Raw genomic sequence first — 14,919 nt, 5'->3', positions numbered from 1 at the left:
TGCCTGTCAGCCGGGATAGTATCTAGAGAAAGGCACACCTACTGCACATGCAGTACTTCTGCACATAGCCAGATGCACCGACACGTGTCTGTCGACTGAGACCTGGAACTGAGACCACGTCTCTTCAGGTCTCGGCACTGTTTGCTTTGTGGTCACAGAGAGCCATCTTTTCACCTAACGCAAAGGGATTCAGCATTATCAAAATCTATGGAGTTACTTTACCTCACACCAGCTGATATGTAGGTGTTTAGGTTTTACAGACAACAGTTCTTCAAACAGAGCTCAAATCACAGATTTCTGGCTATAGTCTCAGAGGCCACATTTATTTTCTCTCGTGTAACCTAAAATAATGCTTTCCTCAGTAAGAGATGGGATTGTAGGCTTCTAGTGTGCGCTAAGAAACTTGTCTACTTTCTAGTGTTTCTGGATTATGGGAAGGATGGTGAAGCAGGGGTATCTTCTGCTAAATTTCTTACCTTTACATCAGTGATTTAACCTTATTTTGCTGCATTTTCACAAATTCTGCAGAGGCCTAGAACCTTTGGGAAATGCCATTTCAATTACGTTTAATAAAAAAATGAATTCAATAACTTGCAGCTCCCTTTGTCCATGCCTTAGTCATTGACAGTAGTGGTTTTCTGGAAGAAGTGGTAGCTTCAGTAGACCCTCCATTTTCTCAAGAAAGTCATCTTTAACAGTTTAACTACAGTGGCAACCTCTGTCATGGTAGGAAAGCAAGACACAAAAACTCACCTTATGTAATTTGTGGTTATAGTATCACTACCAGGTCCCCAGCTGGGGACCTCACAGATGCACACAATGGTTGACTATCTCGCTCAGAGGCTGAAAACCCGTGTGATCTGTCAGCTTCCTCTTCCCTGCAGTCTGGGAACAGACTTGACTAAAACAGTGGTCTCACATTATAAGCAAGTGATGGGAAGTAGTAAGCATGTTTTGATTTTGGACGCCGACTTGTCATGGTGAGACAAAGGTTGAGCAGCAACGGCTTTCAATACCCATGCAAGGCTCTCATCTTCCAGCACGGTTTGTTTTCTTTCTTGGAGGGGCTTCAGAGCTCCAAGCTTACAAAAGAGAAATGAAAGACAAACCAGAGACAAATCAGAAGCGTTAAAATACTCTGGCTGACCTCAGATTACAGGAGTGGGTGCCAGGAAGCAAGCTCAGAGTATAAGTGAACAAAACAAGATCAAAAGCTCTCCCTGGGATCCTGGAGAACCTCACGTTTCTTTGCAATAGTCCTCCCCCTTGCTGAAGTGCAGACTTCCACTGAGATGTGCAAGCTGACAAATGATCAGAGAGAGATTTTTAACTGGGTCAGGTGGATGTGCAAGGCTTCATTTTCTTGTCTTCTGAAGGTTTGCAGCACCTGCCTGTTGGCAAGAGGATATCTGGTATAAGAATTAGCACTGCAGCATCTGTCACCAGCACAGAAGGCCCTGGGAACACTTTTCCCTAGTAAAAAAGAGAAGAAACGTAAGTCATCCCTGAATCAGACTTTGTAACACATTTTTCAACATGTTTTGCAAAAACGCACCTATTTCACATCTAGGAAACATGAACGCTAACTGCTTGGAAATCAGACAATTTCTGGCTACCAATTCCAATGATGAAATGGAACTGCCTTCCTGAAAGCTATGTGCACTGTTGTGGTTTAACTGCAGCCGCTTGCTCACCCTCTCCACCCAAGGGGATGGGGAGGAGAATGAAAAAAAACCCAAAACCTCGTGGGCTGAGATAAAGACAGTTTAATAGGATAACAAAGGAAATGAATAATAACAATAATAATAATTATAATTATACAACTGATGCACAAATGCAATTGCTCACCACATGTGAAAGGGAAAAAACCCCCCGATACCCAGTCTGTTTCCGAGCAGCAATCCCACTTCCCAGCTCACTTCCCCAGTTACATAGGGAGCATGACATTCTATGGTATGGAATATCCCTTTGGCCAGCCTGGGCCAGCTGTCCTGGCTGTGCTCTCCCAGCTGCTGGTGCACCTGGCAGGGCGTGAGAAGCTGAAGAGTCCTTGACTCTTAGTGTAGGCACTACAACTACCTAGCAACAACTAAAAGCATCAGTGTGTTATCAACATTATTCTCATCCTAACCCCAAAACACAGCACTATATCATCTACTAGAAAGAAAATTAACTCTATCTCAGTGAAAACCAGGACAGTACACATTTTTGGCTAAATATGATGCATCTGCTCTTGGTAAAGCCATCTAGAGCTATGCTTAAGATCACAGATGATCTCACTCAGATGGGGCACTCTGGCCACCCCTTTGTCCAGACTGCCCTTTAACTAGGGTCAACTTTGAAGGTACGCTAGGGTGTTCAGGGCTGGGTGCTTTTCAATGCAACACCTTTCCTATCTGTTCAAAGAATGAAATGACATTATGATTGCAGAGTAACAGGCAAGAGAAAGAAGGACAACATGATCCAGGACAAGATCACAATACTGAAGCCATCCCAAACAGGCCTTTCTCTAACTTGTTTCTAAAGACCTTTAGTGATGGTCTGGGTCACTGAAGACCATCAATTCCAGCATCTTATAATCATTACCAATAGAGGCTTTTCCTAACGTTTAGCCTGAAAATCCTTTCCCAGACTTAAAGCCATTGCTTCTTATTCTATTTGAGGCAGACACAGAGAAAATTTACTCTTTGGAGAACATTTACTCTTATCCTTTTTACAAGTTTGCATTTACGTATTTGGAAACATCACATCTCACAGTATACTAGATGACCAGAAGTCTTTCAGGCCTTCCTCAGACTAGCAGTCTTGCTACTGTTCTCTCTGCTCTCTCAAATTGGTTGACATCTTTCTTGAAGCACAATGCCTAAAAAATGGGAATTGTTACCTTCTAAGATCCTATTTTTCTGAATCAGCAAATACAGTTCTCAAATAATTCCTTAGTTGCTTTACAGAAGAGAAGAAAATCAAGCGGTGCCCTGTGCTAGATAAAAGATTGTGGATTCATAGATCTGGAACCAGCATTTTTGTTCCAGAAAACAGACAGGTACTACGTAATAAGCTCTCAACCCTAATATTATAAAAACAATCTTAAGGCCATAATGTCAAGAGAAGCATGGATTGTGAAAACTCTTTATACAGCTAAAAATAAATTTTCAAATTGTTTCAAAAACAATCTTAAGGCCATAATGTCAAGAGAAGCATGGATTGTGAAAACTCTTTATACAGCTAAAAATAAATTTTCAAATTATATGCATGTATTTTGCCAGGAGTTGTGTCCTGAGCCTGGGCACACCTGCCGACACCTACTGCAAAGACTGTGAAAAGAGGAGCTAGGAACACAAGTCCTTCCTTCCTTCACCCGCAGAGATGACATAATATCCTTTTACCATGGAAATCAGAGAAATGCATACTGATTAGGCCAAATATATAACCGAGCTCTTTCGGTGTGAGTTTGAACGCAAATAGCTCAGCTCCTTGCTCTCTGGTTGGGGACCACAAGAATTCCTTGCAAACCCCAACCCAACCAAAGGTGATTGAGTCACGTGCTTTGACATCTCATTCACATGGAATGGGGCCTGAAGGCTGACCAGAAAGTTAAATCTTTTGAAAACTTAGCTGAAATCTGTAAAAGCTATCTGGCAAACACGTTCCTAGATATACAGGGTGAGCATCCTCACTGCAGAAGCATAATTAGGAAAGGGTCATGCATGCCGGGGAGGCTGCACTGCCTGGCTGGACACTGCAGCAGCCACAGTCACCACAGGCACTTGGTAGGCAAGAGGGAGACGGCTCTTGTCCCTTTGGTCCAAAACAACCACCATCAGCAGAAAGAGCATCTCTCTTCAGAAAAAGGGTAAGGAGCATTGCATCTAACCCATCAAGACTACCCACTGCTGGGACCACAGCCAAGAAGCTGTCATTCTGGCCATGATAACGCATGTCGTCTCCGTGTACTGGAGGGTGCATAAATTACCTGTGGCTCTAACAGCTAGGTAGCTGACCCTACTTGCAGGCTGATGTCCCATCCCTGTGCTCAGGGAGGTGCCCAATGCCCAGGGCTGGGACTGCGCTCAGTGTCCCCTGGCTGCCCAGCTCCTGGGTGTGGGGTGGGACAGGTCCTGGCTGCCAGACTGTGTCCTGCTGCTCCAGGGAACCCCCAGCCCCACTGTGCCCCGACACAGGCAGGACAATCACCTGCCATCCCACTGCGCTGCTGCAAGATGCGCTCTGATTTCTCTCGGGTAGGAAGGGATATAAATAAAAGAGACAAAGCAATCTCCTGTTTTTACGTTATCTGATTACCACAAAGGGTAAGGTGGAAAGTACCAGACTTGTAAAACACACTCTTGTCTTTCATTTTCTACATGCGTGGAAATTTTGGACAAATGTGTCAAAGCATCCTACTTCCTCTGGGAACTGTTTTTACTAAAACTTGTGATAATCTGAACTTGCTTGCAAAAACAACACCCTGAAGGTTAGATATGGTTAGATTACTTTCTGTACATAAAGTGTCCAGCCAGTCACAAGTGTAGGGCCACTGCCTGTGTAAAAAGCTGAATGCAACTCAAAAGTCCTTCCAGGGAAAAAGATAATACACTTGAAAACTATTCAATGTACCAAGAGTGTACACAGAGAACTTTTATAGTTCCCACAAGTGCATAAATAGGAGTGACTGAACTGTCAGACCAACCCACTCACCCGCATGTGCAAGTCACATTTCCTCTTATAATAGACATCAGCATCTGAGTTCACCACCATCCTAATCTAATAGTTATTCCTAAATGGTTAAGTGAGGGTAAAGTCTCAAGAAAACGGTGGGTGTTACTGAGGCAATATATGTCAAATATCAAGCAACGCCTCCGGGGAGTTGCCTACACCTGGAAATATTTTCCCAGTGTTTGCTGGTATTTTACCTGTCTGTTGCTATGAGGGAATAGCTGGTAGCAATGCTGGGAGCGCACCCATGGCCAGCTTGACCACATCAGGGTGTTCAAGCCTGGAGGACGCAGCTCCACCCAGCCCAGTAACACCAAGGAGCCAAAAAACCCTGTGCTATGCTACCGCCATCCTCCACTTCAGTGCTGGCAAAACCCCAGCTTAGCTATCCAGCAACCACCACAAGGAAAACTTCGAAGCCCTTTCCAGCCTAGGCAAGGTCAGAATGAGCGACTAAAACCTCTGTCACCTGGCCATCTTCTGAAGAGGAGGAGGAGGAAAGGGCAGAGAGGAGCAGATGGGAGGGTGCAGGAGCGCTACTGTCTCTTGGCTGTGCAGGGGCAGAACAGCCTCTCGCTGTTCTCTCCCCTGAGCATACAGCATCCTCCCTCTCTTCTGATGACGTTGTTAACGCCGTAAGAAGCTGGGGAGAAGACTGCAGCCCGGGCGGACCGCTAGATGGCAGGAAGCGGCAGGGATTGAGCACCAGCTGCGTCTTCCGCCCCCGCGAGCGGGACCCCCCATCTCCCCCCAGAGCCCAGCTGCGAGCCAAGCCTGCAGACCGGCCCTCCGAAATTCACTGAGTGCATCAGAGCACAGGCACAACCCCTCTACACCCACCAAACCTCAAATTAATTTCCTCCTCTTTTTTTTTTTTTTTCTTTCTTTCATTCTTTCTTTTTTGGGGGGTGATATTTTGGGGGTTTTGCTTTGTCTTCCTATAGTGCTAAAAGCAGACACGGCACCTGTTTTGAGATGCCACTGAACTGTGGCACGGTGGCGGTGCGTGAACAGAGCCTGTTAGTGTTAGGGAGAGCAGGTGCTTTTCTACTGTTCTTTGGAAGACAGGATGACATACCACCAGCCAAAAATGTTTTTCATTGATTAAGAACAAAACAAAACCCTTATACCTTAAATTATATCCTTAATTGCTCACCCTTTTACCCCTTCTCTCGAAGTGTTACGTATCCAGAGAGAAAATTCCACAAAACTGTTGACATTTCAGGGCTAAACAGGTTTACACTGAGCAGTTTTCGGTGCTACCAGCTGGGGTATCATTTTTATTTGCATTTTTGACCAGGAGAACTCTCATTTGCTTAACCAGAGAACACTAAACCCATTTTACAATATATATTTAGTTTCAAGTCTTTTCTCTAAGTCTATGCTTTTTAATGACTCTGGTGTCAGTGAAAGACCACGTCATCCAAAAAGTTACATTCCAAAGAGGAAGAGAGCAAGATTCTTCTTAACGATATCTGTGCCACCTCCTCTCTTTCTTGATTCAGAGGAATCCCCTACAAGGATGGCAGCTGGCCCCCGTCCCATCCCTGCCCTGAGCCCTTGCTGTGCCTGGCCACATGAAGCCAAGGCAGGGAGCTGAACATTTTTCATTTTTGGTGACTCTCTGACTGCCACAGGTCCCAACTCCCACCCCCAACCTGCTAACAGGCTGCCTCATCTGCAGGGCTTGCTTCTACCTGGCTGTCCCAAATTAACTGCTAAAATAATTGATTTTCTTTTGATTTTCTTAAAAGAATGTGCTGCTTCTGAACTGAACTTTCTCTACATTTTCTACTCCCATCCAGCCTTGTCTCTGACAAATATAATATTTCAAAACTTGTTCATTTTTCCTCAGAGTTTCTTTCTCCTTCAGAAAGTAACTAATCAAAATGTAAAATAAAACCTTTTTTGCCACACGGGATATAATCAAGCATGCCAAAACTGACCTTGGCATCTCGCCCCTGGACCTCAACTCTGGTGTGGGATTCATCCCACCCACTGCAGACAGCTACAGTGGAATGTTGTATCTGAGCTAACCACCACACCAGGCTTCCTTAAGACTCATGGGAGAAAATTAATCATATCTCACAATTTGTGCATATTATAGTTAAGTGGACATTGAATGAATCACACCATAAAAAGGCTGATTCACTCCTTGATTGTGAAGAAAGCCTTCCCATCCACAGAGTAGGGACCAGTGACTTTGTTATGAGCTTCAAGGAGAACACAACTTCCTTTGGTCTGCTGTCATATGCTTATTTTCCATCATCCACAAGCCTCCTTTCCAACTGCAGTAAAGTACATCTACCTGGATCAATTAAGGCAGGTCTAAGAATGAGATCTGCTCACCTGATCTGTATGCTGGGTCTGAGTTTGATCCATTGGGTCTAGATCCAGGACCGAAGATCCTTAATCCATGTTAATTCGTGGACGTTCTGCTACAACAACGGATAAAAACTGAGCAGGAAGCAAAGCTACCACCAGCCATGGCACAAAGTGCCTGTCTCAGCCCCGCAGACACAAAGGAGCAGAAGCAACCGAGCTACAGGGTTGCTCCCAGGAGCTCAGAGCAGCGAGCGTGATGGACAACACGAGGAAGGTCCCAGTGCAAGAGCTGGAGCACAGCCCTCCGCAATGCAGAACAGAGCTGCCTTCTTCCCCCCCACACATGAAGGTGGCAGCAAAGGGAAGTCAAAGATTTGTGTGAGTAAAAAACTTCAGGCCAGCCTGTAGGTTTCCTCTGATCCCTGTAGCTTCTGAAGAGAGATGACAGATTTTTAGGTAAACAAGGAAAAGTAGGGTGGGTCTGACATTACAGTTTTCATATCAAATAAAGCGAGTTAGTGGTGGCGAGAGATTGAATCCCAGCTTTCTCTTCTGCTGCACAAAAAAACAATTTGGTTACAGCTTGTCCCCACCCTATTCTGGGACAAACACCTTCTGAGGGCTCTTGGTAGATGAACCAGAAGGAAAAAAATTAATAGAGTATTTTTATAGTTTCATGTTTGTCTAAGCAGAGAGCATATGAGGGGAGTAGACATACCACGCAAGCTGTTGCAGCTACATTTAACCTCTTTCCACCAGGGAAGAGGGCAGCTCCTTCACAATATGTGGGGGCAGGGATGTTAAATTCCCTGGCGTGATTTACTGTTAGAGCAGCTCTATGAAAATTGTTGAAAGATAACAGTTATAAACACTCATGAGACATCGCTGTAGAGAGAAAAGGAAAACCAAAGACTAAATCCTGAACTACTGGTTCTCCCTTTCTTCCTTAGCCAAAGACAGGGCTCCTGGAAGAACCATCAGAGACCAATATTCATGAAGTCAGAAGAACACTAGGTCAGCCATTTAGCATAGCCCTTCTTTCATGCATTACAGATGTGGAGGAGAGAGGGAAAGAAAAAAATGGGGATTTACTCAAGGTCCACCCAGCAGATCAGTGCAAGCATGGGAAGAGCAGCCAAGCCTGCAGCTGACAGCGTGTCCTCGGGATCAGTAGCAGAGCTGAGGAGGACTGCAGCGTGGAAGTTTCCTCCCTGCGGTTACTATTCTGATCCTTGTAAAATGTCTTACCCAAAGGACTGTCCCAGCAAGGCACACAAAGTACAGCTTTCCACAGCCAAAATGGAGTTACTGTGCTTAACTATCGCTTAACTCCCAAAGAATAGAAAACAAACATAACCTATTACAGGGCCCCAGAGAACTGTCATTTGCCCAAATATGGGGGAGGGAGACATTCAATCTCGACAATTTTAACAAGATGTCTAAAATTAATCTCCCTAACATTCTTACGGTTGTTTTGGGTTTTTTTTCCATAAATAAATATCCTTTTGCTAGCTCCTGTTTTTCCAGAATAAGAGCTATATTACCAGCATGTGTACCTTAGATTATTAGGTGCATGGGATTAGATCGAGTTTTAATCTTGCTTTGCTTTGACATTAGGAAGTGCTAGATAAACTCTCTAGTAGGTTAGTCTGTTACGTAAACACAGACAGACTCGGTTTAAAAATTATGTATTAACACAGGCAACGTTTTGCGACAGCTCCTACTTTTGAAGTACACAGAATGTAAATTCCTACCAGTACTCCCACTGTCACCTCAACATCACTGCTACAGCAACACTTCCATTATAGGAACCATTTGATGCCATGGAACAAATTGCACGTACTGAGAGGACACTATGACCTTTAGTCATTGGGGAGGGCAACCAAGATGTCTGCATTCCCAAAGAAAAAGGGTGGCAGACTGTCAGAAAAATTCACATAAAGACGACTTTTGCAATCAGCCAAGCTAAAAATACTCGTCCCCCATCCACACAGGCAAGATTTGGGCTCTGCTAGCTGAGGCCCGCTGGCTATTAGAAAGCAAACGCAGTAGTGTTTTATGTGGCCGCCTCGGGCAGTGCCCCTGGGGCTAATGACAGGTAAAGCTGGCAGGAAGACTCAAGACCTCTCTCTCATTAGGTCATTTGATCGGATGTGCAGCTCTGGTGCAAGCCTGGATTTCCTCCAGAGTCGCTCAGGGAAAGAGAACCAAGCGAAGCCGCCCACAGCGACAATACACAGCGGGCAGCGTCCGAGCAGAGCAGGGGTGATGGGAGCAATGGGCCCCTGGCAGGGCTTCCAAGGAAAACAGATCTGAATGATGAAGTTCTGGTTTTCCTCATAAATGGTGACTGCACTGTGGCCCTCCCCACTGCGGAAAGACTACGATAAAGAGAAATAAACAGCATTAGTTTCTTCTGAGACAGGCCAGACCTTGCAAAGGTTTTTGGAATAATGAGCAGGCACAGCACAGCTTTTCAGATGCCAAATAAAGGTTTTAATGTACTTCCTTTCAAAAAAATATTTTTCTCCTACCACCTCATCTTTGTTTTCCCTGAATTTATTGCAAATGCAATTTTGTTCCCAGCAGCAAGGTTATATGTGTAGCAGATGAAGGACCACATTTTCAGGATGTGGTGTACACAGAGCGACACCCTATAATTTTCACAGACTCGTAGGTGTCTGGTCACCTCGTAACTGCTTTACTATGTCGAAGCCACAGGCTCTGTCAACAGCCACAGAAAGAGGAGGGGGGTGTGGAAGGGCAACTGGCCCCTGTAAGGCAGGCAGGCATCAAATTGGGCACAGCCAGGGCACAGCCAGGGTACAGCCAGGGTACAGCCACATGCCACCCCCTGGAATTAAATACTGGGGTTTGGGCTGAAAATGTGCCAAACTGGGTCTGACCACTTTGGGGAAGAAGGGAAAAAAAAAAAGTTTGAAAAAATCTCTAGGAGTTTCAGGTGTATGAAAACAACATTTTGGTCTAAAGAAACACAAAAGGTGTTTGGCATCTCTGTCCAGAAAATCGTGCCCTCTGGGATACCCCAGAGGAGGGGGATGTTTACACTGCTGCTCAGTTCAGTGGTACATACATACCTGTAATGTTTAATGCAGTCATCATAAATGATCCCTTGACTTTTTCCCACAGGAAAGCTTTACAGAGTTTTTGTCTCCTCACAAGTTCTCCTAAAAAATTGACAGAAATGTTCAGAAAAAAAATAGTTTCTGATGAAAAATACCATTTATTCAGATAGGTTGTTTTGATTTAACAAAGAATAAAAAATCATTTCTGCAAGACCATAAGATTTAATTTCCTCTCTATCTGATTAGATGTTTTATTATTTCATTTGAAAATGCTGTTTTAACACATATGCAGCTTTCTTTATATCTATTGGAAATCAGCTAGCCTGTTATCATATCAGCTGCTATTTTAGAAGTGGTTGCCTGGGTCAAGAAACAAATGAGACCCTGAAAGGATCGGGCAAACAGGGCTTTGATAGCAGGCAAATAAATCTTCTGCCATCTTTCTGTTTGCATCGTGGTAAAATCCTTGTCTTACTCCATGATGACTCACATTCCTTAAAGAAAGAGAAGACAAATGTAGGAAGCCCTTTCAATCTGATTGCACGTTACTCATTTCCTGAGCCCTCAACCTCCGACCCTCCCTCTGCCACGGCAAAACGCCCACCACCCCCAGGCATCCCTGTAGCTCCCGAGGGCTCTGCACACCCTTGCCCTCCTCAGGAGGGAGGTGGAGGAGGAGACAGGAAGCTATGGGCCTCTGAAGCACTGACACAGAGTGCTCAGAGCAACGAAAATCACTGAAAACTACATCTTAAACAACCAAAACGGATGAGTGCTGTCCGTTCTAGTCACTGAATGAAGCAGAGCCTCATAGTAAAAGTGTAGGTGGAGACTATGCTCAATCACACACCCAAGGAGGCCAAATTAAGGTTACATACATAAGCTATTCATTCTTTCATTTCATAACTTCCATTTACATAAGGGTGTAATGCTGTTTTTCCTATTATTCATTCTGTTATCTGGGCAAGATACTTCTTTTAGGATCTCCTTTCTGCTTTTTAATTTCAAGGGCAGATGGTGCTGCCTCTGGCCATGCCTCAGTCTTTTCCATTCTTCATGCAATTAGCTTCAAACACTCAACACAGAAGAAGTCGTCACACACCCTTTTCCCGTGCATTACTTACCGCCCATCCATCGCTGGGATCCCTGTTGTCCATTCCCGTTAGTCTTGCCAATAAGGTAACCGAAATCACGGTTCATCCATTCAGTACAAACACAGTCTTTCCCGTTGCCCTCTGTGAACTACTGTGCAACAGCACCCTGAGGGCAGCGGACTTCCCCTTCAGCTTTCAAAACCATATTTTGGGCCTCACTGAGTATTTTGTGGCACCACCAAATTCCAGTCCAAGCGAGTCCAGGAAACTGAATAAGTCACAGCCAAAAGTAACTACAGTTACTCGCTACCTAGCACCCAGGGTCTGGACATTTTGAACACAGCTTTCAGAAAGTCCCCCCTTCCCAGGTAACTACTTACACACTTTTAAGAATATAAGGGGGTTTTGCCTTTAAAACACCCATTGCTTTAAACAGAGTATAGAAGAGGGGATCTCCTTGCTGATTTCACTCAACTTCACCTTAGGCCAGCCAGGAAGTGCCACACATATAATGCATTATTTTTGGCCTTAAAATGATGCCAGAAAGCTGGCAAACTAGAAGCTAAGGAGAACTAGGAGGGGTTTTGCTAAATATGTTAAACAGAAATGAACGATTTATTCTGGACTCCACGAATTCATCAAAGAAAAGGACATAAAGGTTTGCAGGACAGTTCAGAAAGTGTTGATACGTAAGTTTCATTTAGATTTAGTGAGGCTTTTCTATCTTCATGAAGAGCAGTGCAGCTCAGTTCTCACAACACTCTGTTGGTCTTCTTTACTGGGGATGTGACCTCTGTAGGACTGGATGGCCTCTTACCATGTCACTGTAGCAGCTTTCACATGGGGCAGCCCAAGTATGCATTCCCATACAAAAAAGACCTTCTTTGTGGCCCTTTAAAACTGACCATATCACCAATCTCATCTGAGCATCACATGAATAATATTTTGATATCATAAATGTCTCATGTGAACATATTTCTAGCTAACAGGTAAGAAAATTATTCTCCTGAGTAGCTGAGTTGAACCAAGGATGAAGAAATAGGTCTGTCTCTCTTACATCTTCACATTTAAGTACAGAAAGAGCTTTTGCTCCATCTCAGCAGGCACACATGCATTTTTTTCCATGCAAGATTCCTAAAAATTTCTACAGTTTGCCAAATAATTGTGTAATAGCTGTAAATGTCCTGTGCTGCTTGGGGCCTCTAACTTAAGTGGATGTTCAAATTTAGATTCATTTTAAACAGAAGCCAAGACTATATATGAATCCCATACCCTAAAATGAGTTCGCTTTTTTGCATTTTTCCCTCCCATGCATTAGATTAATTTCCCAATTCTCAGTTTCAGCAGTAAGTCTGTAATACAGTAAACAAACTCCACGCAAGTAATTTTGCACAAGTAAAAAATGGTCAGGAGACAGACTCAAGAATTGACATTCAACCTGTTTGACCTTCATGGTATGTTTGAACTTCGGCCTCTAGGTGGAACACCTTCTACTACAATGTTTGCTGCAAGCAGATCCAGGTTGTGTATTGTTTATTTGCTTATGAGAGATTACATCTCCAGTAGGTGTTCCTCCAAAAAGGTAGCTAACAGTGAAAGTCATCTAAAATTATTTATCTTGGGCAAATTCCTGAATACAGTCACGTAGGATCAGCTTAGTACCTTTGAAGCCTAGTAGAAAACACAATACACACCTATTTGGCAATACTACAGTATTACACTCATCTTTGTACAACAGATCCAGGTAACATAAAACCACAAAATGGAATATAGGCAGCAGTTTCACGTGTCAGTAATTAATGAGTTTACATCATAGTAGAAAAATTTGCTCCACATCAAAAGCCCTGGAAATGTCACTGAACAAAAAAAAGATGGTTTAATGCCCTGCAACCACAAACTCTACACAAAATGAACAATCAAGAGGGCTAAAGCATGAATCCTCACCACAAGCCTTTATCCCTTGAGCTAAGACATTAATTGGTGATACCTGTAGCGTACATGCTCCCGCTCGCACAGGAGCTATAGATGCCTCTGTAGCTTGGCTTACAGGCTAACATCTTTCAGCAAGAGGAGAAGTAGCTTCTGTTTCTTTCTCTATGCTGTGGCTGATTAGGAAGGGATAGTAAGAAATCTGGAGATAACCTTGGGACCTTGGTATTCTCTTGCTAGCCTGCTGCAATCCAAAGATACTGGGGTGCACATTCTTGCTGGCAGATCTCTCTCCAATCAATATTCTGCTTTACCTGCTCTCAGACAGACCCTACAGAGGGTAGGAGGTACTCCAAACATGGACCAGTCCCCCTTTTTACTAATTACAATTCCTGGAAACTGTCTGTCCAGCTATGTGAAAAGAAATAAGTTCACATTTTGTCTAAATAAGTATTTGATGACAACACAAAGTAATAGGAAAACAGTTACCAGATTTAGAGATAAGTACAGCCTTGTAGCTAACTTTGACAAAACACTGATATTCATGGATCCGTCTCCTCTTTGAGACCTACTTAAATGCAGACTTTCTCTGGAGTTTCCTGTAATCCATCAGTTCAACAATATTTCCTGGAATATCAGTTTAACAATATCAGCCTGATATTTATATGGAGGCTGTCATTTTTACTGGAAGAGAATTGAATGGAACTGCCCAAATTAGATGTTGACCCTTCTTTGGAAATATGGAGGTGGAATAATTTCCTGTACAGAAAAGAATAAAATAGAACAGAATAGTTCAGTTGGTAGGGACCTACAATGATCACCTAGTCCAACTGCCTGACCACTTCAGGTCTGACCAAAAGTTAAAGCATGTTATTAAGGGCGTTGTCCAAATGCCTCTTAAACACTGACAGGCTTGGGGCATTGACCACCTCTCTAATGTCCAGTCCGAACCTCCCCTGGCACAGCTTTGAGCCATTCCCACACGTCCTGTTGCTGGGTACCAGGGAGAAGAGCTCAGCACCTCCCTCTCCACTTCGCCTCCTCAGGAAGCTGTAGAGAGCCATGACGTCACCCCTCAGCCTCCTTTTCTCCAAACTGGACAAGCCCAAAGTCCTTAGCCACTCCTCATAGGACACATCTTCCAGCCCTTCCACCAGCTTTGTTGCCCTCATCTGTATGCCTTCAAGTACCTGAACATCCTTCTTAAAACGTGGGGCCCAGCACTGCACACAGTACTCAGGGTGAGGCTGCACCAACATTGAATACCGTGGAATGATCTCCTCTTTCGACCAGGTGGTTATGCTGTGTTTGACGCACCCCAGGATGGGGTTTTCCCTCGTGGCTGCCAGGGCACGCTGCTGGCTTATATTGACCTGCTCCTGGCCAGCACCCCTAGACCCTTTCCCACAGGGCTGCTCTCCAAACACACCTCTCCCTATTTATACCTGTGCCCAGCATTACTCCATCCCAGGTGCAGAATCCGACATTTGGGCTAATGATCCCATTAATCATTGCCCAATGCTCCAATCTATCTAGATCCCTCTGCGAGGCCTCAACAGCACTTCCTGCTTTAGTATCATCAGCAAACTTGTGTGCTTAGCTCAGTGCTAGCTCTCATCAAAAACACGCCAGGAGGGTACCACCAAACAAGGTGGGTGACCATTTAGCCTTGACTAGCAACTGTCACGACATAGTCACCATATACCTAACCCTCCCTTTTTGCATCTTTTTGCCCTCCTTGTGGGCCCTAACAACGTGCTGTCAAACTT

Source organism: Grus americana, chromosome 1 (assembly GCF_028858705.1).
Source record: "Grus americana isolate bGruAme1 chromosome 1, bGruAme1.mat, whole genome shotgun sequence".
NCBI lineage: Eukaryota > Metazoa > Chordata > Aves > Gruiformes > Gruidae > Grus > Grus americana.
Note: the sequence above shows the minus strand (reverse complement) of the source record.